General features: G+C 42.2%; 1 protein-coding gene across 50 annotated transcripts in view; it reads left to right on the forward strand.

Annotated features, from left to right (window-relative positions):
* The window catches only part of LOC110491067 (basement membrane-specific heparan sulfate proteoglycan core protein), a 158,529-nt gene that overhangs the window by 587 nt on the left and 134,989 nt on the right, over positions 1–22,953 (forward strand). The gene's annotated exons all lie outside the window — the stretch shown is intronic.

Here is a 22,953-nt window from a genome sequence, read left to right on the forward strand (position 1 = left end):
AAACGTATTGGCTATTTGTTACTTGAGTGTTTCAGTTCAAGTGTTGTTACATATACCATAGTTGAACATATATAATTCCCCACACACTAATTATACTTTTCATAAAGATGCTGTTAAAAGTAATGTGACAAACTAGAATCTCTAGTGGAATAGAGTTGATCTAATTCTGTCCATAGAAACAGTCTATTCATAGTCTCAAACTTATATCTGAATCACACTCACTTCACTTGAAACACTTCAGGAAAATTAGCAAAATTTGACCACATTTCCAGTATTTGCAAAATGATGCAATGGTAGCTAATTTAACTCACTTGGTACCCAGAAGGAACTGATTATTACGTTTATTCAGTTATAGGTGGTAGCTGCAGACAATAAAGGTAACCTAGGGCTACATAAAATAATGATGGACGGGTAGTGAAAGAAACTGGTCAGCATCTAGAATTGGTTGCTTATTAGTGACTGTGCAATAAAATCAACTGTAACAGCTTTTTTTCTTGGGGGAAATACTGGTGTCTATAACATATCTTCATTGTGTCAATATACTTTGATCATGCCACTTGTGCTTGTATAAATATTCATCCGTGTACTTTTCAACTTGATACAGTCCTTGTGCTAGTGACATAATGTTTTCAATTCATTCAAAATGGTCTGTGAATACCTCTTCAGACAGAGCTTCACAGTCCTTGGATCATAAGGATCATGTATAAGATGTAGCCTGGCCCTGCATTCAAGTGATGTGCATTGTAGGAGTTGCCACTTTATCAAACATTATGAGAATAATTACTAGACTATACCCGAGATCATGTCTGGTTTCTCGCCTATTTGTTCTCTAACAGAAAAATCTGTCACGGTCTGTCTGCCTGTCTGTCTGCTACTACTCTGTTTTTAATTTGATCAAAAGTTAAGCCTTTTCAGAAGAGCCCACTGTAGTTCCTGTGGTTTACATGACGATAATGGAAAGTGTTGTTGTTATGTCCAATTGGCTGAAGTATGTGGTTTTTCTGTTTCGGGTGCATTTTCAAGCATATCATCAATCGCTATCGAAGATCAACTTATTATTATTTTTTTTTTCATTTGGCAGGAATGTTATACAGTTTGACTCAACGTCTTGTTGGTAATGGCAGATGGCTTCCATAGTTTTACAAGTAACCTCGGTGACAATAGCAGCATAATTGAATTATCTGGGACAAGGAGCAGTATCTTTTTCCAGCGTTTTGACTCTGCACTGTGACAGGCTTGACACTTGATTCAATTAAGCATATGTACTGATGTTAGTATAGGGCCCCCTTCACACGTCTGGAATGTGAGGGCCAGTTCTAGCAATCAACTCAAACAATCAATAGCTAGGTTTCCATCAAATTAGCTACAGATTTTCATGTGAATATTCTAAAATCGGATTAAAAACAATATGCGCATTTTCCCACGAGAGATGTGCTCCCATCAAATTGACTTTGTTGCAGATAAAAGGCTGAGCTTGATGTCATAATACATTAAATTCCCATGTACCAAATAAAAAAAAAACAAGTTAAATGGGTTTCCATTGCATTTTCAACTCTACTGATGGTTTCTCACAAAAAAATTGGCTTTGTATAGTGAGTGTGCCCACAATGGTATTGGCATGTGCGCTCTAGTCAACTGCTCACAGATACAGTGCAGGTATAGCCTACATACATGATGAGATTATTATGGACAAAAGCCAAGCATCAATGATCATGTCACCAGAATAAGACCGTTGATATTTTCTGTAAAGGATCATCAACTTTCACTTCCACAACCCTGTGAAGTTCATCATCATTTATTTCATCTGTAGCCTAATAAACTGCATCGTTTCCCGACGAGTCGTAGTGGAAGGGTCACACTACATGTCATCGTGTGACTGAAAGTTTACTTCGATGTAATGGTTATCATATCAGTGTTTGAGCGTAAAAGCGTTTCCACCGATATTTCTCTCGTAATTAATTTTACAGACAAAAAGATCCCGCATAGCATATTTTGTGTTGGCGACATTTGGAAAGTTTACCGACAAATGTTCTGTTTCCATCAGGCAGTGTCATTACATTTTTCTATCCGACATGTACTTAACTCGCATGAAAATGTTGGATGGAAACCTGGTTAATGTCAATACAACTCAATCAACTGCTCTCATCCTGCCTTTAACCATACATATCTTATGTTGGGGATCATTTCAGTGAAAGGCTTTTATTGTTAACACACTGATGAAGCCACCAGCATCTGTCCAGGGTAGTCGAGGGCCTGTCCTGATCATAGATATAGAACATGGTATATCTCTATGAACCTGACACCCTGTCCTTCTCGTGATAATACGAGCAGTTTGGAGTTTGGAGGCCACTTTGTTTTCTGGTTGTCTGACATCAGAACTGAGCACTGCTGACTATTTTGGCTCTGTGAGCCCTCCCTCCCGGTATAGAATACCACAGCCACAAGTGTCCCCTGACTTCATTGGTTGTTGTGTGTAAGGGGGAGGTTGCCCTGGATTTCTGAGCTCATATACAGCATGTGTGCCCATTGTCATAAACTTGTTCTTTTTTAATCCTGTAAAACGATCCCCTTTTAACTCTTATGCAACATCTTGATATAGCTAGTGATAGAGTCCAGGGTGTCAGGCCATGCTTTGTGTCAGGCCATGTGGTATATTAAGTAAGCGATTTAGTCTGTTCAAATCAAATTTCAAATCAAATGTATTTATATAGCCATTCTTACATCAGCTGATATCTCAAGGTGCTGTACAGAAACCCAGCCTAAAACCCCAAACAGCAAGCAATGCAGGTGTAGAAGCACGGTGGCTAGGAAAAACTCCCTAGAAAGGCCAAAACCTAGGAAGAAACCTAGAGAGGAACCAGGCTATGGTGGAGATTATAACATAACATGGCCAAGATGTTCAAATGTTTATAAATGACCAGCATGGTCAAATAATAGTAATCACAGTGAACAGGCCAGGGTTCCATAGCCGCAGGCAGAACAGTTGAAACTGGAGCAGCAGCACGGCCAGGTGGACTGGGGACAACAAGGAGTCATAATGCCAGGTAGTCCTGAGGCATGGTCCTAGGGCTCAGGTCTTCCGACAGAGAGCAAGAAAGAGAAAAAGAGAGAATTAGAGAGAGCATACTTAAGTTCACACAGGACACCGGATAAGACAGGAGAAGTACTCCAGATATAACATAAATACTAGAGGCTGAGACAGGAGGGGTCAGGAGACACTGTGGCACCATCCGATGATACCCCAGGACAGGGCCAAACAGGAAGGATATAACCCCACCCACTTTGACAAAGCACAGCCCCCACACCACTAGAGGGATATCTTCAACCACCAACTTACCATTCTGAGACAAGGCCGAGTATAGCCCACAAAGATCTCCGCCACGGCACAACCCAAGGGGGGCGCCAACCCAGACAGGAAGATCACGTCAGTGACTCAACCCACTCAAGTGACGCACCCCTCGGCATGAAAGAGCACCTGTAAGCCAGTGACTCAGCCCCTGTAATAGGGTTAGAGGCACAGAATCCCAGTGGTGAGAGGGGAACCGGCCAGGCAGAGACAGCAAGGGCGGTTCGTTGCTCCAGAGCTTTTCCGTTCACCTTCACACTCCTGGGCCAGACTACACTCAATCATATGACCCACTGAAGAGATGAGTCTTCAGTAAAGACTTAATGGTTGAGACCGAGTCTGCGTCTCTCACATGGGTAGGCAGACCATTCCATAAAAATTGAGCTCTATAGGAGAAAGCCCTGCCTCAAGTTGTTTGCTTAGAAATTCTAGGGACAATTAGGAGGCCTGCGTCTTGTGACCGTAGCGTACGTGTAGGTATGTACGGCAGGACCAAATCAGAGAGTTAGGTAGGAGCAAGCCCATGTAATGCTTTGTAGGTTAGCAGTAAAACCTTGAAATCAGCCCTTGCCTTAACAGGAAGCCAGTGTAGGGAGGCTAGCCAGTGTAGGGAGGCTAGCACTGGAGTAATATGATCAAATTTTTTAGTTCTAGTCAGGATTCTAGCAGCCGTATTTAGCACTAACTGAAGTTTATTCAGTACTTTATCCGGGTAGCCAGAAAGTAGAGCATTGCAGTAGTGTAACCTAGAAGTAACAAAAGCATGGATGAATTTTTCTGCATCATTTTTGGACAGAAAGTTTCTGATTTTTGCAATGTTACTTAGATGGAAAAAAGCTGTCCTTGAAACAGTCTTGATATGTTCGTCAAAAGAGAGATCAGGGTCCAGAGTAACGCCGAGGTCCTTCACAGTTTTATTTGAGACGACTGTACAACCATCAAGATTAATTGTCAGATTCAACAGAAGATCTCTTTGTTTCTTGGGACCTAGAACAAGCATCTCTGTTTTGTCCGAGTTTAAAAGTAGAAAGTTTGCAGCCATCCACTTCCTTATGTCTGAAACACAGGCTTCTAGCGAGGTCAATTTTGGGGCTTCACCATGTTTCATTGAAATGTACAGCTGTGTGTCATCCACATAGCAGAGAAAGTTAACATTATGTTTTCGAATGACATCCCCAAGAGGTAAAATATATAGTGAAAACAATAGTGGTCCTAAAACGGAACCTTGAGGAACACCAACATTTACAGTTGATTTGTCAGAGGACGAACCATTCACAGAGACAAAATTATATCTTTCCGACAGATAAGATCTAAACCAGGCCAGGACTTGTCCATGTAGACCAATTTGGGTTTCCAATCTCTCCAAAAGAATGTGGTGATCGATGGTATCAAAAGCAGCATTAAGGTCTAGGAGCACAAGGACAGATGCAAAGCCTCGGTCTGACGCAATTAAAAGGTAATTTACCACCTTCACAAGTGCAGTCTCAGTGCTATGATGGGGTCTAAAACCAGACGGAAGCATTTCGTATACATTTCGTATACATTGTTTGTCTTCAGAAGGCAGCTTTTTCTAAAATTCTTGAGAGGAATGGAAGATTCGATATAGGCCGATAGTTTTTTAAATATATTTTCTGGGTCAAGGTTTGGCTTTTTCACGAGAGGCTTTATTACTGCCACTTTTAGTGAGTTTGGTACACATCCGGTGGATAGAGAGCCGTCTGTTACTGTGTGCTTCTGCTTTGTCACCCCAGATCTGTCTGTGTGTTGAGATTTAGATGCAGGGATCCAAAGCCAAAATGACCACATACAGTATTTCAGTGAGTGAATTGCAACAGTTCAGTGATTTACAGTGTTTCATATTTTTGCCTGCCCACCCAGTTTTCTATGTTCAAACAAAATACAGACACTCTAAACCGATTAGCAATAATACGTTTTCTATTGACTAGCTTACCTGTTGTTCACTGCACAGCAGTCAAGATTCACACAATAAGGCCCCCACCTAGGGTCCCTGGTGCACTGCAGTGCAAACAGCAGTTTAGAAAGTTGGGCCTCAATAATTTGAGCTAATTGGGTGAAGACTTGGCTTGACAAACATTGCATTGTTGACTTAGTTCTCCCCCCAGGAGGCAAAGGAGGCCATCTTGTCTCTGAGGACAATGCTATCCTGAAGTGGCTGGCTTGCCCTGGCCTCCTCAAACATATTTAGGTGCACACACACACGCACGCACACACACACACACACACACATGGCTGTGCACATATGGAGTGCAGCAGACACTATAGGTAGTGCAGGCAGCATTTATTTACACTGCAGTAGAAGTGAGGTGTGACAAATGGGGCCTGGGTGGACAGAGGTCACAGAGGTTAGGACTCTTTTTTTCATAGTTCACAGTATGGGCCTCTTTATGATTTATTCACCCCAGAGATTGATTGCCCTGTGCCTTGGGGGTACACATTTCCATTCAGGGTTCCCATGCAAAATTGTACTCTTCATCTTGTTTCAAGTTGATTGTGAAGCCTCAAGCATCTAATTTTACAATGTATTCATTCTCTCCCACCATTCTTACTCATTTGTTGGAGAGCATCAAAATAGTGTTTGTGTGCAGAGTATTTGGCACTCACAGTTAATAAAGCAGAAAATAATTTGTTTTGTCACTCCGCTCTACAAACAAACCTCTTATATTTCTTCTCGCAATGCAGTGTGCTTTGCGGTTGTGGTTGTTATGGGGAGCGTGTGCTTCGCTTTCATGTGTGTTGCGTCCGTGTCAGGCGGAAGGGCAGACTCCAAACACAGCTGCACCTCAGCTGGTACAGCAGGACTGAGCATGTGCTGACATGAGCAGAAGCACCATAGCCTGCTCCTCTCCTAGTACCACCTTGCCTGATGCAACAGGAGACCCTGAGAAACTCTGTTTCCCTTTCTTTCTTCCTCCCTATTCTCTCTCCCCTAGATCTTTGCTAGCCTGTTTTTTGGAACACACATCATCCAAAACTACTAGTATGTTGCTGTGACATTCTGCCCAGAAATCTTGCTCTCTTCATCCCTCGTGGAATTATGCTAGATCTTGACTGACCCACGAGCTAAGTTTTAAGTGTAGGACAAGGGCTACAATTATCCTAAAATATGAATGTCCATGGTGTCAACCCACTGGGCACAAAATGGTTGAATCAACATTGTTCCCACGTAATTTGTCAGTGGTATTGTGACGCAGATATTTATGTGGAAAATACATTGGATTAAGGGTGAAATTTCAACCACAGGATTTTGTCATCATTGTAGCCAATTTCAACATAGACAAACCTTGTATGAAACATGTTGAATTTTTGTAACATCCGATCTTCAACGTTATAGCCACTATATAAAAATAAACAAGGCTGGGCAGCACCTCCTACTGGAGAGTTGAACTATAGCTATTCATTTGGTCTCCCGTCCAGGGTTTTAACAAAGCCCCGCTTTTATATTTGTCACTGACGACTACCACTGTGCTATTGTGAGAATGATTATTCAGAGACCTCTTAATAACTAAATATATTCACTGTTGCTATTGAAGTCATTCTAAAAGGTAGGTTTAAAAGAGCAAATTGAATAGTATCGTCAATGATACTATTGAGGCCTATATAGTATTTGCAAAGTCATCAACAGCTGCTGGGTTTCAATTCAACCCACAGTTCAACTAAAAATAGGCAATACATAGAGGCCTAGGGTTTCAAGCTTTGGTTGATTTCAAATGTAATCTTCAAGTTAATCATTATTATGTCGGATTCACATCTCAAGCTCAACTCAACATCAAAGTTAAAGAATAGGACTAAATCAAATCAGACGTTATTTAAAGTGCATTACAAATTTGATTAGATTTAGTCCTATTCTTTAACTTAGATTTTTGGTTGAGCTGGAGACATGAATCCAACAAACTGCATGTTGAATTGTGTTTGGTTGTAAATGCAACCAAATATCAGCATTTGAAGGAGATGTATCTTCTGCTTGGATAGTTCCATCTGTGCCACTGACTTAGTCTGGCTTTAATTCCAGCTTGTTAAAACCTCTCTAGGGTATGTGGGATGGTAGCGTCCCACCTGTCAACAGCCAGTGAAACTGCAGGGCGCCAAATTCAAAACAACAGAAATCCCATAATTAAAATTCCTCAAACATATATGTATTTTACACCACTTTAAAGATACACTTGTTGTAAATCCAGCCACAGTGTCCGATTTCAAAAAGTCTTTATGACGAAAGCAAACCAAATGATTATGTTAGGTCAGAGCCAAGTCACAGAAAAACACAGCCATTTTTCCAGCCAAAGAGAGGAGTCACAAAAAGCAGAAATATAGATAAAATTAATCACTAACCTTTGATGATCTTCATCAGATGACACTCATAGGACTTCATGTTACACAATACATGTATGTTTTGTTCGGTAAAGTTCATATTTATATCCAAAAATCTGAGTTTACATTGGTGCATTATGTTCAGTAGTTCCAAAACATCTGATTTTGCAGAGAGCCACATCAATTTACAGAAATACTCATAATAAACATTGATAAACGATACAAGTGTTATTCACAGAATTAAAGATATACTTCTCCTTATTGCAACCGCTGTGTCAGATTTCAAAATAACTTTACGGAAAAAGCAAACCATGCAATAATCTGAGTGGAATCTAGTGGAAGCCTTAGGAAGTGCAACATGACCCCATAGACACTGTGTATTTGATAGGGTAAGAGTCGAAAAACTACAAACCTCAGATTTCCCACTTCCTGGTTGGATTTTCTCGTATTATAGCTTTTATGGCACAGTAGCATGCAGTTTAATTTGGGCACGCTTTTCATCCAAAACTCCCAATGCTGCCCCCTACCCTAGAGAAGTTAATGAATAAGACATAATCAAATCAAACTTTAAATGCACTTTAAAAAAGTTTTTTTTAAATGTAGTCCAATTCTTTTTCTTTGATTCTTGGTAGAGATGGACACCTAAATCCAACATATAAATTATTAATTTGTAGACAAACTGGAATTTGTTGACAACCAAACACAACTCAATATCACTTTTTCTATACAGTTAATAGCCTATGAACTTGTTTGATAAATTAACAAATTAAATGTTGAATTCACGTCTCCAACTAAACCAAAAAAAAAGTTAAAGAATAGAATTAAGCCAGTGGCTCAGATGGAACTATCCAACAAATTGATATCCTTTAAATGTTATTTGGTTGTGTTGTCAACCAAACAAAATTCAATAATATTTTTGTAGTACAGTACATAGCCTAAAGTTAAAGCTATCTAGCAAACTAATGTAACCGTATTTGTTCAACATTCCATGGCCACATTTTGGGGTTAGCCTACTGTAACTAGTGTCTTATGTAATCATGGAAATCGTGCATGTTCAAGATAGCATGCAAAGGTCGCAGGTCTGCGGAGATCTTCACAATTGCTGTAATAATCTGTGCAGAATCTTGAACATCACTGATCACTTGCATTACGCACTTTTAATGTAATCTCAACTGCAATCCAGGTCATTTGGTTCTGCTATTAGATGTGAGAACACATTAAGTCATGTGTCAAACTCATTCCATGGTGGGCTGAGTGTCTGCGGATTTTGGCTCCTTCCCTGTACTTGATTGATGAATTAAGGTCACTAATTTGTAAGGAACTCCGCTTACCTGGTTGTCTAGGTCTTAATTGAAAGGGGGAAACTAAAACCAGCAGACACCAGGCTCTCCATGGAATGAGTTTGACACCCCTGCATTAGATTGTTGTATAAATACAAAATATCTGAAATTGTATTTCCATTTGAACTTTGTTGTGCTTTTAAATGGATGAAAGTGCAGAGATAACACATTTAGATGACAACTAATCAAAACATTTGACATTGTTTTGATTTGATTGTGCTTTTAGGTGGTTGAAAGCGTAGTGATGACTCATTGGGAATTCAACTCTTTTCAAGTGGGTGAATAAAGGTTGAAATCTCATTGATCAATCATCTCAACCAAATATTACCCACATTTCCACGTTAAAATGACCTGGTGTGACCAATGGGAATGGCCTCTAAGAAGTCCTTCCATACATAAACAGTCCAATGTGAAGTCTAATATACCTGATGCCAGTAACTGTTTAGTGGGGGATTCAGCTTGAGTGAATAAGCTTTAGTCTGGGTGGATTCTTCCTCATACCTCTTTTATGGAACTATGTATGTCAGTCAGAGAGCCAGTTGAGTTCATGACAAGGTCACCCACTGGCCGGAGGCCTCAGCGAGGGAAACTATTCCTGTGTGTCCCAAATGGCACCCTATTCCCTATTGTGCACTGCTTTTGACCAGAACCCTATGGAAATACGGTGCCATTTAGGAAACACACTTCATATTTTGCTGGTAGACTTTCTCTCCTGGCTGCCTGTCTCTTGGCCTGCACTTATTGGAGATTCATTGAAATGCTAAGTTAACTGTATAACATTTTCTCCCGTCGAAGGCTCTTTATCGTCGTCTGTGTTCTGTAGAATCTCCATAATTGTCTTTTTCCCTTGCATTAACGTTAAGCCATTTGAATGCCCTCCTTGTTGTCCAGAGGAGTTAATGCATTGTTATGTAAGGTTCCTACTCCCTGGTTGTAGACTTCCCTGCTCTGCAACTTTGAAGCGGGTTAGTTACCCTATTTACCCAGGCTTCTTTGGCTAAATAAATGATGTGCTTGAAGCCTCTATTTTGTTGCCAAAAGTATATTATTAAGAAAGTATTGTTATTTTTTAACCTAACTCTTTTTTTAACTCCTAGTGACCGTGCCATCCTGTGGTTTGTTGATTACAAATCCGCTTCCTTATTTGGTGATTCCCAAACCACTGAACAGAGACTAGAAGGCCCATGCCATCCTTTCCTTCAATGTCAGACAAGCCCCTGCCTGTCCCGAGAAGAAAAGCTCTGTTTTATCAATACTTGTTTTATTTTCTTCTCAACTCCAGTAAAATACACATTCTCCCTGGGTGTTATTAAATCATTGATGTTTATTGAGGAAACCGGGCAACGGGTATTTCACTGCCCTTGGGTCATTTTGCCTCACTGCAAAAGGAAGGTAATTAAGAGGGGGGAAAGACTTGTAACTTCTGGTTATGTTTTTTATTTTTTTACTGGGTTCGTGGGCCTCTGTTGATGCTGTGAGTGACAACTTTGTCATTTTATCCTGTAAAAAGTGATACTTTATTCAAAAGTCTGCTGGATACAACTATTTGGATGCAAAATCCAAATAGAGCTTGCGCCTGACCCAGTACAGTTGACCTAGTGGACGCATCCAGGACACAGTAGCTGTAATGCACAGTGCTCGTGCACTGTTGGCAAACAGGTATCTTTTGAAGCCCCTGCCAAAATATGTCTCAGTTTGCCTCTGTGTAGCCCTGTATCCCTGTAGCCCTGTAGTCCTGTAGTCCTGTAGCCCTGTATTCCTGTATTCCTGTATTCCTGTATTCCTGTAGTCCTGTAGTCCTGTAGCCCTGTAGCCCTGTAACCCTGTATTCCTGTAGCCCTGTAGCCCTGTAGTCCTGTATTCCTGTATTCCTGTAGCCCTGTAGTCCTGTAGCCCTGTAGCCCTGTAGCCCTGTAGTCCTGTAGTCCTGTAGCCCTGTATTCCTGTATTCCCGTAGCCCTGTAGTCCTGTAGCCCTGTAGCCCTGTAGTCCCGTAGCCCTGTAGTCCTGTAGCCCTGTAGCCCTGTAGTCCTGTATTCCTGTAGCCCTGTAGTCCTGTAGTCCTGTATTCCCGTAGCCCTGTGGCCCTGTAGTCCTGTAGCCCTGTAGTCCTGTAGCCCTGTAGCCCTGTAGTCCTGTAGCCCTGTAGCCCTGTAGTCCTGTAGCCCTGTAGCCCTGTAGTCCAGTAGCCCTGTAGTCCTGTAGTCCTGCGCCTGGTAGTGTTCCGCTCTCTTATCAGCACCCAGGGCCTCTGCTCTACACCCCTCTCATCCTCTCTCTCAGCCTACACAGCCCATTAGACTGGAGAGAGCAGCGAGGAGATAACCCCCTGAGAGGCCAGCAAGAGTCTGCCCGGAGTTAGCATGTCAACAGCCTTCCTATGAGAATGGACAATTCAACCACTCTCTCTCTCTCTCTCTTGCTCTCTCGCGCTCTCTCTTCCCTCTAGACTCTACAGAATATACCTTGTGTTATTTGTAAATTCACCTTTGCTTTCTATGTATATGCCTTGTGTTGGGGTACTAGTGGGGTAGAGGAGGCTGGTGGGAGGTGCTATAGGAGGACAGGCTCATTGTAATTGCTGAAATTGAGTCAAACATGGCACAGAGTCAAACATGTGGTTTCCATGTGTTTGATACCGTTCCATTCCAGCCATTACAATGAGCCCGTCCTCCTAGGGTTTTGGTTAAACTAGGGGTTAACAAACTCTTTTGTCCCTAGACCCCATTTTTTTTTTTTTTTTAAATGTGCGGCCTCATCATGTAAAAAAAAATTGATGTAATTGGGGCTATGACAATCTATTACAAATCAGTCTGACAGCACTTTTCTCTGTATTTCAATCGGGAAGGAAGTATGGTTTGAAATGACTGAAATGCATCAGAAAGGTATTGGAAAGTTCAAAAGATCGTCATGTAATGATTTTTTAGGATCTTCTTTGTGGATAATAACAATAATTGATGATGTTTTTATTCCCCCAGTCAGATTTAGTGTCTGGTCTCGTACACTGTTCTATCGAGGCTTGTGGGCATTGTAGAGGGAAACGATAGAGGGAAACGAGTTTCTCACGTGACCCTCATTTTCAAATCAAGTGACTCCACATGGGGTCGTGACCCCTAGTTCGGAAAATGCTGGGTTAAGCCACAGTAGGATGTGCTGAGTAAATTACACTGTGCTCACTACAGCCTTTCTCGTCGGCTGCATCTCCAAGCCACCTGAGCGTGAGTTTCACCCTGCGTGACTTAATTCACAGTAGCAACGGTCGTCAAAAGTGATAGAAGGTTAAACAAATAAATAAAAATGTAACAGCTGTAGAATGGAGTAAGATTCTCAACTTTTTATTTATAAAAAATAATCCATCAAATATTGACTGTATTACAGCACAATTGTACAATAATGTATAATGAGAGACAGAAAATCTATGTAATCTAGGCATTTTGGGAGGACTTCTGGAATTCAATTGAATGTTAAATATTTAAAAAAAATCTTCCTTGAAATTATACACGCCAAGGTTTTTAAACCCTATATGGACCTTTTTTATATGTTTTGTTTTTATATTAATAGAATATATATTTAGAGGGGCCTCCCGAGTGGCGCAGTGGTCTGAGGCCCTGCATCGCAGTGTTTTGCGGCGTCACTACAGCCTGGGGTTTGATCCCAGGCTGTGTCACAACCGGGTCCCATAGGCGGCACACAATTGTCCCAACGTCTTCCGGGTTAGGGAAGGGTTTGGCCGGGGGGGCTATATTTGGCTCATCACGCTCTAGATACTCCTTGTTGCGCCTGCAAGCTGACTTCAGTTGTCAGTAGAATGGTGTTTCCTCCGACACATTGGTGCAGCTGGCTTCAAGATTAAGAGCGGGTGTTAAGAAGCGAAGCGTGGGGGGTCATGTTTCGGAGGATGCAGGACTCGATGAGACAAGATTGTTATCACGAAATTGCGGAGTAAAAGGGGCTAATTGTGCAGCGCCATATGGAACTCCCGGGATTGAACCCCAGGTTGTAGTGACACCACAACACTGCGATGCAGTGCCTTGGACCGCTGCGCTACTCGGGAGGCCCTTACTTTATAATCTAATCAAACATCAACAATTTTCTATCCAACCAAGAGGAACACATCTGCACTTCTCAAATACAGCCAAAATATGGCAAAGAGATGTGTATTGCCAGGTGGGCGTGGCTTGAGCCTTGCTACTCACAGCACTCTCTGGTGTATCCTGAGAAACCAGGGAGGAAATCTGGCTAAGTGATTGGTCTCATCATGAGGTATCTTTAGAGCAACAGGCGACAAAGGGTTGGGATTTAGGATTTTTCTTTTTTCCTTCAACTAACAGACCATTGTTTGGTGTGGTGGTTAGTTGTTTGCGATTGTCTACAGAACAGAACGGGGCCACCATGTTGCTGACACATCGTCCTGTTGGGGGAAATGACACCTGGATTTATCTGCAGGACAAGTCGAGCCCCACTTCCCCGGAGTAAAAGTTTATTCAGGCTTTCCTGTGCCATGCGGGGCGCATTGCAGTCAGACCATGTCCTGTCTGTCCTCTCCTATAGGACCTAGGCTACGTAGCCACAGCAGTAACCCTATGTGTTGTTTTTCTTCTCTTCCCTGGAACTATCTCCTCTCTGAAGTGTGTTTGGATTAGAAAATCCCCAAGATCTTCAATCATGCCTGTTTTCCTCTCAGGCGTCCTTATCTGTGGACTCAAAACACGGTTTACAGTGCTCCCCGCTTTCCCATAATCCCCTTATGTAGAGTGAACATGCACAAACCCACCGCACCGTCATTCCAAGTATTCAATCTCGTTCTCAGAAGAAAAGTTGAAACTCAGTTTGCTGTGATCTGTGGAAACATGAAGCAAGCAGAACTGAACTGTCGACTGTTGAGAGATTTTCATATACTGTTTGGTCACAGTCAAAGCTGCATAGTGGGACCATGTAAGTCTTAACCTGGAAATGAATTAATTGCCTAGGACCCCATAGCACCAAACCTCGCCAGAACTACATACTTTACTGTTAATAGTTCCCTCTGAAGGGCCGCATGTGATATTTTGATTTCCATCACAGCTTCAACCGCGTCCATACAGGCTTGTTAGCCTAGCGTTCATTCAGCAGGTTCCGTTGGCATTAGCCAAATTATCTCGTCATGGAAAAACCCTCAATTTGAACCAAATGATAACCACTCACTGTGTTAGCTAATGTAATGACAAGAGAATATCAGTGAGCGTGAATTCCAGAGTATCTGACTAGAATTTGGCCTGCATCTGTTGGCCAGAGATGAAGAAGTGTGGAGTAAGTGAATGAGATAGACATTGTGCATCAGTTAAGACTGAGAGAGTACTGCTGCTGATGGCAATCAGCTGGATATTATTTTGTAGAGATTCAATATGAGAGGTCTACTCATACTTCTTGTGTCAATATATTTAAATTAAAAGGAGATTTTTTTCCCAAGGCTACAGTACTTCAAAATGAGGCTGCCCACAGTATACCAGGAATGCTCTTCATAGCAAATGTTCTCTAGTAATGCAACAATTGTAATAAACTATATCTCCATCATTAGAAAAACTACTTAGAATGAATCCCGATGCCCCACCTTTGTGTTACCCTCTACTGGTAGTCTTTTTCTTGTTCTTTTCTTTGTTAGATCTGTGGACCATACTTTTGTAATGATTAGCTCAGAATGAGATTTCCAAAAGTTGTCCTTTAGTAAGCCCAGATAATTTACACTGAACAAAAATATGAATGCAACATGTAAGGTGTTGGTCCCATGTTTCATGAGCTGAAGTAAAAGATCCCAGAAATGTTCCATACGCACAAGAAGCGCATTTCTGTCCAATTTTGTGCGCAAATTGAATTACATCCCTGTTAGTGAGCATTTCTTCTTTGCCAAGACAATCCATCCCTGTGACATGTGTGGCATATCAAGAAGTTGATTAAACAGCAGGTGCACCTTGTGGTGGGGGACAATAATGGCCACTCTAAAATGTGCAGTTTTGTCCCACAACACAATGCCACAGATGTCTCAAGTTTTGAAGGAGTGTGCAATTGGCATGCTGACTGCAGGAATGTCCACCAGAGCTGTTGCAAGTGAATTTAATGTTCATTTGTCTACCAGATGCCGCCTCCAACGTCGTTTTACAGAATTTGGAAGTACGTCCAACCGGCCTCACAACCGCAGACCACTTATATGGCATCATGTGGGCGAGCAGTTTGCCAACAGTTTGTCAACAGTTGTGAACAAAGTGCCCCATGGTGGGGTTATGGTATGTGCAGGCATAAGCTATGGACAACGAACCCAAATGCATTTGAATGCACAAAAATACAGTGACGAGATTGTGAGGCCCATGGGGGGGAGGCCATTTGTTTTAAGGTATCTGTGAGCAACAGATGCACATCTGTATTCCCAGTCATGTGAAATCCATAGATAAGTGCCTAATGAATCCCTTTCAACTGACTGATTCCTTCATATGAACTGTAACTCAGTAAAATCAATGAAATTGTTGCATGTTACGTTTATATTTTTGTTCCGTATATTTATCAATCACATCATTGGATGTTCAGGTAGTTGCGTTTCCCAACGGACTCCATAGGCCAGCATAGCCAATCTAAATTGTAAATATAGAAAGAAGGACTTGCCTGGTAATGTGTATGTGTCTTTCAAATCTTGGAATGTTCTCAAACCATTACTGTCCATGATATCGGTAAGGGTCCGGATTCCACATTTAGACCATCAGGGGGATCCAAAAGGCGGCCCTCAAAGATCACAATGCGTTATTGTGAAATATGTGAGTATGGGTATGCCATTTTGATTCCCAGTTACATTGTCTTTCAATTTTGCGCCAAATATAAATTGCGTGAGCAATAATAGCACCAAAGCGTAGTTTACATTGTTTAAGGGACATATCAGTGAAGTCCACCTCATCCAGGGCAATAGGAGACACCATATTTATCTCTATACTCAGCCAGAGGACAGAAGAATCATGTCTAAACCAATTTAGGAATGGACGAAATGATAAAGCCTCCAAATACAATTTAAAGTTTGGTACGGATAGTCCTCCTACATCTTTCCCTCTTTGTAAAAGTATACATTTTTATCCGGGATCGCTTACCTTGCCATAAAATGAACTGAACTACAGAAATTCAGCCGTGGCAATATATTCATTTTGACAATAGATATTCTACCGGTTTAAGCAATTGGGTTTTTATTCCATCTACTGAGGTCGGATTGAAATGATTTTAGAGTTCTGTTAAAGTTTCTGGCAATGGTTTTATCTAAAGAAGGAGATCTATCTAATCCCAAATATGTAAAATGGGAAACGTGTGAAATTGTGATTCCATAAGTAGAGATGGAGTCCTCCATGGGGGTCTTGAGATGCAGTAGGGCTGATCTGGTTAGATTCATTTTATAACTTGAGATGAAGCTAAATGTATCTATGATCTTCAATGCGTTTGGAGCGATTGAAATTCTTTGTCTAGATATAGTCAAATTTTGTCTGCATTTAATGCAGCTCAGCCTTCAAGGGTGCGTGCTTAGCCCCCTCCTGTACTCGTTGTTCACCCATGACTGCGTGGCCACGCACGCCTCCAACTCAATCATCAAGTTTGCAGACTACACAATAGTAGTAGTCCTGATTACCGACAATGACGAGACAGCCGACAGGGAGGAGGTGAGGGCCCTTGTGGAGTGGTGCCAGAAAAATAACCTCTCCCTCAACGTCAACAAAACAAAGGAGCTGATCATGGACTTCAGGAGAAAGCAGAGGGAGCACGCCCCAATCCACATCGTCGGGACCGCAGTCAAGAAGGTGAAAAGCTTCCAATTCCTTGGTGTACACATCACTGACAGTCTGAAATGGTCCACCCACACAGACAGTGTTGTGAAGAAGGCGCAACAGTGCCTCTTCAACCTCAGGAGGCTGAAGAAATTCAGCTTGGACCCTAATACCCTCACAAACGTTTACAGATGCACCATTGAAAGCATCCTGTCTGGCTGAATCCCCGCCAGGTACTGCACCGCCCGCAACTGCTGAGCACTCCAGAGGGTGGTGCGGCCTCTCCAACGCATCCCTAGGGGCACACTGCCTGCCCTCCAGGATACCTACAGCACCCAATGTCACAGGAAGACCAAAAAGATACAGTGCAGGTGCATCAAAGCTGGGACCGAAAGACTGAAAAAGAACTTCTATCTCATGGCCATCCGACTGTTAAATAGCCGTCAATAGCCAGCCAGCCTCCATCCAGTACCCTGCACTGAACTTAGTCACTGTGACTAGCCGGCTACCACCCGGTTACTCAACCCTGCACCTTAGAGGATGCTGCCCTATGTACATAGATATGGAATCACTGGTCACCTTTATAATGGAACACTGGTCACTTTAATAATATATATTTTTTAATTATGTCATATGTATACACTGTATCCTGCTGTATTTAGTCTATGCCACTCCGACATTGCTCATCCTAATATTTATGCATTTCTTATTTCCAGCCTTTTAATTTGAGATTTGTGTCTGCTAAATATGTGTATGTGACCAATAACATTTTATTTCCTCTTCCACTTGGCAAACATATGTGCCTACCTATTAGTAACGTCTCTGAGGTTCAGGCCAAAGTCAAGTTTTCCTTGTAAGGTGGGCTGTTATTGTTATTCAGACTGGATGGAGTGTGTCTCCCACAGGCTACTGGAGGAAGTTGTGGGCAAGGATGTAATGTGGATCCTGTGTTAGGCCGAGTGCTTCCTCTTCCTCTTGCCTAGTTAAATAAAGGTGAACTAAAAAAAAAAGAGATACAAAAATTCATTAGATCAGAATCATGACCATTGCACCATGCTTGCTAGACATGTTCTACTCACTATGCGGCGGCAGGTAGCCTGGTGATTAGAGCGTTGGGGCCAGTAACCGAAAGGTTGCTGGATTGAATCCCTGAGCTGACAAGGTAAATCTGTTGTTCTGCCCCTGAGCAAGGCAGTTAACCCAGTTAACGGCGAAGACGTGGATGTCAATTAAGGCAGCCCCCCCCCCCCCCCCCGCACCGAGTCAGAGGGGTTGGGTTAAATGCGGAAGACATATTTCAGTTGAAGGCATTCAGTTGTACGACTGACTTTCCCTAATGTGTCCACTGGAGACTGTCTAGTCATGGGACTGAATTACTTCATACCTACGTTTTTCTTTATGTTCATGAAAATAGTATAGGCAATCACATCTAATGAAAAGAATCATCAACATAAGCCCCAACTCACATTACGTTTTTGGGACATTCTATCGTGTGCACAGAAGTTGGGCACAATTGGCTAGATATTTAGGAACGGTTTACCCAGTACTGACTACCAGTCATGAGGGGAATTTCGGTGGCTTGCAGACTAAAGTGGTTTTATGTTATTTTCTCTACACCATCTGTTGATTCATGCTGGGACTAGGCTGGGTAGTATCACCCAAACACACTTTGCCTGCCTCTAGATAATCTATCTTAAAGGAATACTTTGGGATTTAGGCAATGAGGCCCTTGATCTACTTCCCCAGAGTCAGACAAATAGATACCAGTGTGGATACCATTTTTTTTTGTCTCTGTGTCCAGTATAAAGGAAATTCAAGGTAGTTTTGCCAGACAATGCGATATGCATGGAACACAGGAGGTTGGTGGCACCTTAATTGGGGAGGACGGGCTCGTTGGAATGACTGGAGCGGAATCAGTGGAATGCTATCAAATACATCAAACACTTGGTTTCCAGGTGTTTGATGCCATTCCATTTGCTCTTTTCCGGCCATTATTATGAGCCTTTCTCCCTTCAGCAGCCAACACTGGACTGGAAGTCAATGGTATCTGCTAACATGCTAGCACATACCATAGACTTCCAGTCATTGCACGTTCATCTGACTCTGGGGAAGTAGATAAAGGGCCTCATTGCCAAACACCCCAAAGTATCCCTTTAAGATAGATTATCTATAGGCAGGCAGAGTGTGTTTAGGTGATACCACCCAGCCTAGTCCCAGCATGAATCAACAGATTGTTAAGATTTATTTTCACATCAGGAAAATAATCCTGCAGCAACATGAAATGTGAATCACTATGTGGATTATAATGAATGGGACATTTTGTAAAGGTTGATACATTTTCCATTAGGGAAAATCAAGTCTGAAATGTTAAAGTGGAAATTTCAAACTTTTAGAAGCCTTTTTAAACCTTGGATACACTACAATTTGCATTTTCTCCTGCGCAGGAAAATTCTCTAGGACAACAGTGGTCCAATTAAGATAACAGATCTGGAGGTTAAATTTACACAGCTTTCAGAAGTTTTTTATCACGAATTACGACTCTTAAGGGCTTCATTGTTTAATATTTCAGTACTTGAGCAGACGTTCTCAGTAAATATAGCCTACCTCTGCGAATCTTCCCAGAATGACACAACAGGCTAAAACGCTAAAGTTGTGCTTTACTCATTGCAAGACTCAGTTGTACCTTAGCAGGTTAGTAATAATGATATTTTGATGGCAGTGAGTCCCACCAGAAGTGTAATTGGAAGCACATGGGCGGCGGGCCTGCTTGCCGTTCTCTGTCGAAGTGAACACAGTTGATGGTGAACACAATGAGAACCATGGGGCTTGTGGGCACAACAGCTGCAACTCATTCTAACACGTGCTTTTTTTTATTCATAATTAACACCTATGATGTCATTGTTGTTACTACAGTTTTGAGTCTTGGGTCTTGGATTCCTTTGTTTGCTTATTAGAGAATGTAGTTAACACATGGATTTCTAGAAAGACCTGTTTAATGTTTCATGTCTGAGTCTAATGTTTCAGTTCAATGTAATCTATGTGTCCAGTCAGCTCTTGTTTATCAATTCTAAACTTCCCCACAACCATCTACTGTAGACCTTTAGAGGCTTCACAGTTCAAATTCACTCAGCTAACAGCACCTCTAGCCAAGTCAAGCAATTATTGCCTTTAAATGGGTAATTAATTGGTTCTTCCCTTAACTGTGAGAGTTTGTGATTTATGTCAACTTGCTGGAGGGCCTCTGGAGGAGGCTGTTTCAGTTGTACCGGGGAGGTGAGGGGCCCTAGACTTTCCCCAATCCCCACCAGAACTACTCCTGCTGGGCCTCTATTCTGGCCTTGTCTGCCCTTTCTGGACCCTGTCGTTGGGCACAAGGGGTGGGAAGGTGGTAGCAATTTGGCACAGAGGCGAGACTGCAGTCAGATTCCCTGGCACAGACACAAGCCCTGCCCACTGTGGGCACAGCACAGTTTTTTCACCAGGCAGGGGTTAGGGATCCCTTGTGCAGAACTAATGGAAAAGATTGCACCAAGGGGAGATTTGCAGACATAACAGAATAATGCAGGGCAAAGCTGTTTTTTTTCATGCATATTTGTTTTTTTTTAAGGCCAGATGAGACAGACAGGGGGAGGGCAGGCTCAGAGTTTATCATAGTCTGATCAGCCCAGACCAGGGTGGGATGTCCCTTAAAACCAGTCAGCTCCTCTCTCTCCTCTCCTGCTGCCCCTCCTGGTCAAATCCCCAACCCTGCTAGAATCATGTCAAGAGAATGTTTGCTCATAAATTTGGGTTGTGAGGAAATGCTTGCTAGAGAAATTACAGGGAAAATGTTTAAAAAACGACACTTTTTTATTCAAATAGTATTGTGAAAGTCTAGGCTGAAAGATGACTCTTTTGAGTCATTTTCCTTTAAGAAAGATCACGAACTGGCTCATGATGAGGGCTTGTCTGGGTGATAACAATGCCTGTGAGTCACATAAGAACAGACAGATGTGTCTGTCTGTCTGTAGTTAGTGTCACTGCTTTCTAGTCTACCTGACTTGTCTGACTGATTGCAATCCAGAGCTCGGGAGACTTTTTCACGGACACCCAGATCCTCCCATTCCTGTAATTACATCGTATTATAGTAGGAAATGGAGGCTTCACATCTGCTCTCAATGAATGGGCCCAGCAATGGGCCCCCTGCTTTCTTGTATTGTTGCATAAACCTCTGGCAAACAGATGTCTAGGTAGGGGGCGAAGAAGCAGTCAGTGTTGGTGCGCAGTCTGCAACGCACCTTCTAAATTATACCAAGTGTTTGAATGAAAGGATAGGTGATGTGAAATGCTTCTGTCAAATGGTGGAGGACCGAAGACATGTTCCCGAGTATGTTTATTTCTTGGCAGTGAGAGGGCAGCCTGTTGGTCTGCTGTGTAATCCCCGTAAATCCCATAATGTTGTTCACTGTTTCCAGTAAGTGTACACTTCGCAGGGATTTAACGTTATTAGTAATCTACCCAGGCTTTTTGAGTTTACCCCTACATGCTCCCTGTAAGTACTGTATGTACACGTTTCATCCTCTTGTAATCCTTTTTAGATTGGACGAAAATATCCAAGGAGAGAGAACTGTTAGGTACACCAAACGAGGTACATCATTATGATCAGCGTTGAATATGTGCCAACGATGGGGGATAGCGGTTAAGACATGGGATGTGGTTTCCTGTTAAATTGACCCGACTTTCTGGTCAACTGCACTCTTTCATGTCCAGCTCCTATGTGGGCTAGCTAATTGTAATGGGCAGCACATTACACCGGGGCAGAGCACAGAAGCAGACTTTCAGAGGCTTCGTTTTACAGCAGATTGGCTAGAATATCAGCTTTATTGCACATCTGTAGCGAAAAAGTGATCCCTAAAGTTCCCAGATCCCTGAAGTGTGGTTTGTGATTCGAGTTTCTTAATGGTGGGATTATTGCTCATTAGTTTCACACACAATTATACTTAAATATATTGGGAGGTTTCCGCTTCTGCCACCTTCAGTCAGACTAGGTTGCATCTGCAGCTTCTGAATAGGAGGAAAGCGGCTTAAGCCTACCTGGATTTGAATAGGCCTAATCTTTGAGTTTTAGATGAATGCTTCCTGCCCTAATGCATAGTACCAACTGTAAAGTTTAGTGGAGGAGGAATAATTGTCTGGGGCTGTTTTTCATGGTATGGGCTAGGCCTCTTAGTTCCAGTGAATGGAAATCTTAACGCTACAGCATACAATGACATTGTAGACGAATCTGTGCTTCCAATTTTGTGGCAACAGTTTGGGAAAGACCCTTTCTTGTTTAAGCATGTCAATGCCATGTGCACTAAGCGAGGTCCCTGCAAAAATGGTTTGTCGAGATCGGTGTGGAAGAACTTGACTGGCCTGCACAGAGCCCTGACCTCAACCCCATCGAACACCTATGGGATGAATTGGAATGCTGACTGCGAGCCAGGCCTAATTGCTCAACATCATTGCCCGACCTCATTAATGCTCTTGTGGCTGAATGGAAGCAAGTCCCTGCAGCAATGTTTCAACATCTAGTGGAAAGCCTTCCCAGAAGAGTGGAGGCTGTTATAGCAGCAGACGTGGGACCAACTCCATATTAATAGTGTGTATGTGTGTCCTCAATTGCAGCGGGCATCCAAGTTTGCTGTCACTCAGTCAGAAAGCGAATTAGCGTTTCATCTTTTTTTCCCTAACCTTGCCCAACTTGTTAGATATTATGCACATTGATAGCTTGATAGCAATTGTCCTCTTCATGTGATGTATTATAGTAGCAGGCAGCAGCAATCTAAATGATCAGACCGAAAACATGCGAGAAAGTGATCCGGTGAAATTATGAAGCGAGTGGAAGGAGAAATACTGCTTCACTCTATCCAATCAGAGAAGCAGATAATTAAAATAAATACTTGTATCATAATCGTATCCATAAAATTGCCCATATCCATTACGATACTTATTTTGTCCGACTACTCGGCACACACCTACCTACTACCATACCCCGTTCAAAGGCACTTACATTTTTCGTCTTACACATTAGCCCTCTGATTGGCACACATACACAATCCATGTCTCAATTGTCTCAAGTAATGTGGTTATACAGTCAATAGCCTGATGTGTTATCTTGGTGTTTGTGTTGTGTGTAATCCTGAAGGCCTTT

This window comes from Oncorhynchus mykiss, chromosome 16 (genome assembly GCF_057628025.1).
Source record: "Oncorhynchus mykiss isolate SJ-2025 chromosome 16, ASM5762802v1, whole genome shotgun sequence".
NCBI classification, from domain to species: domain Eukaryota; kingdom Metazoa; phylum Chordata; class Actinopteri; order Salmoniformes; family Salmonidae; genus Oncorhynchus; species Oncorhynchus mykiss.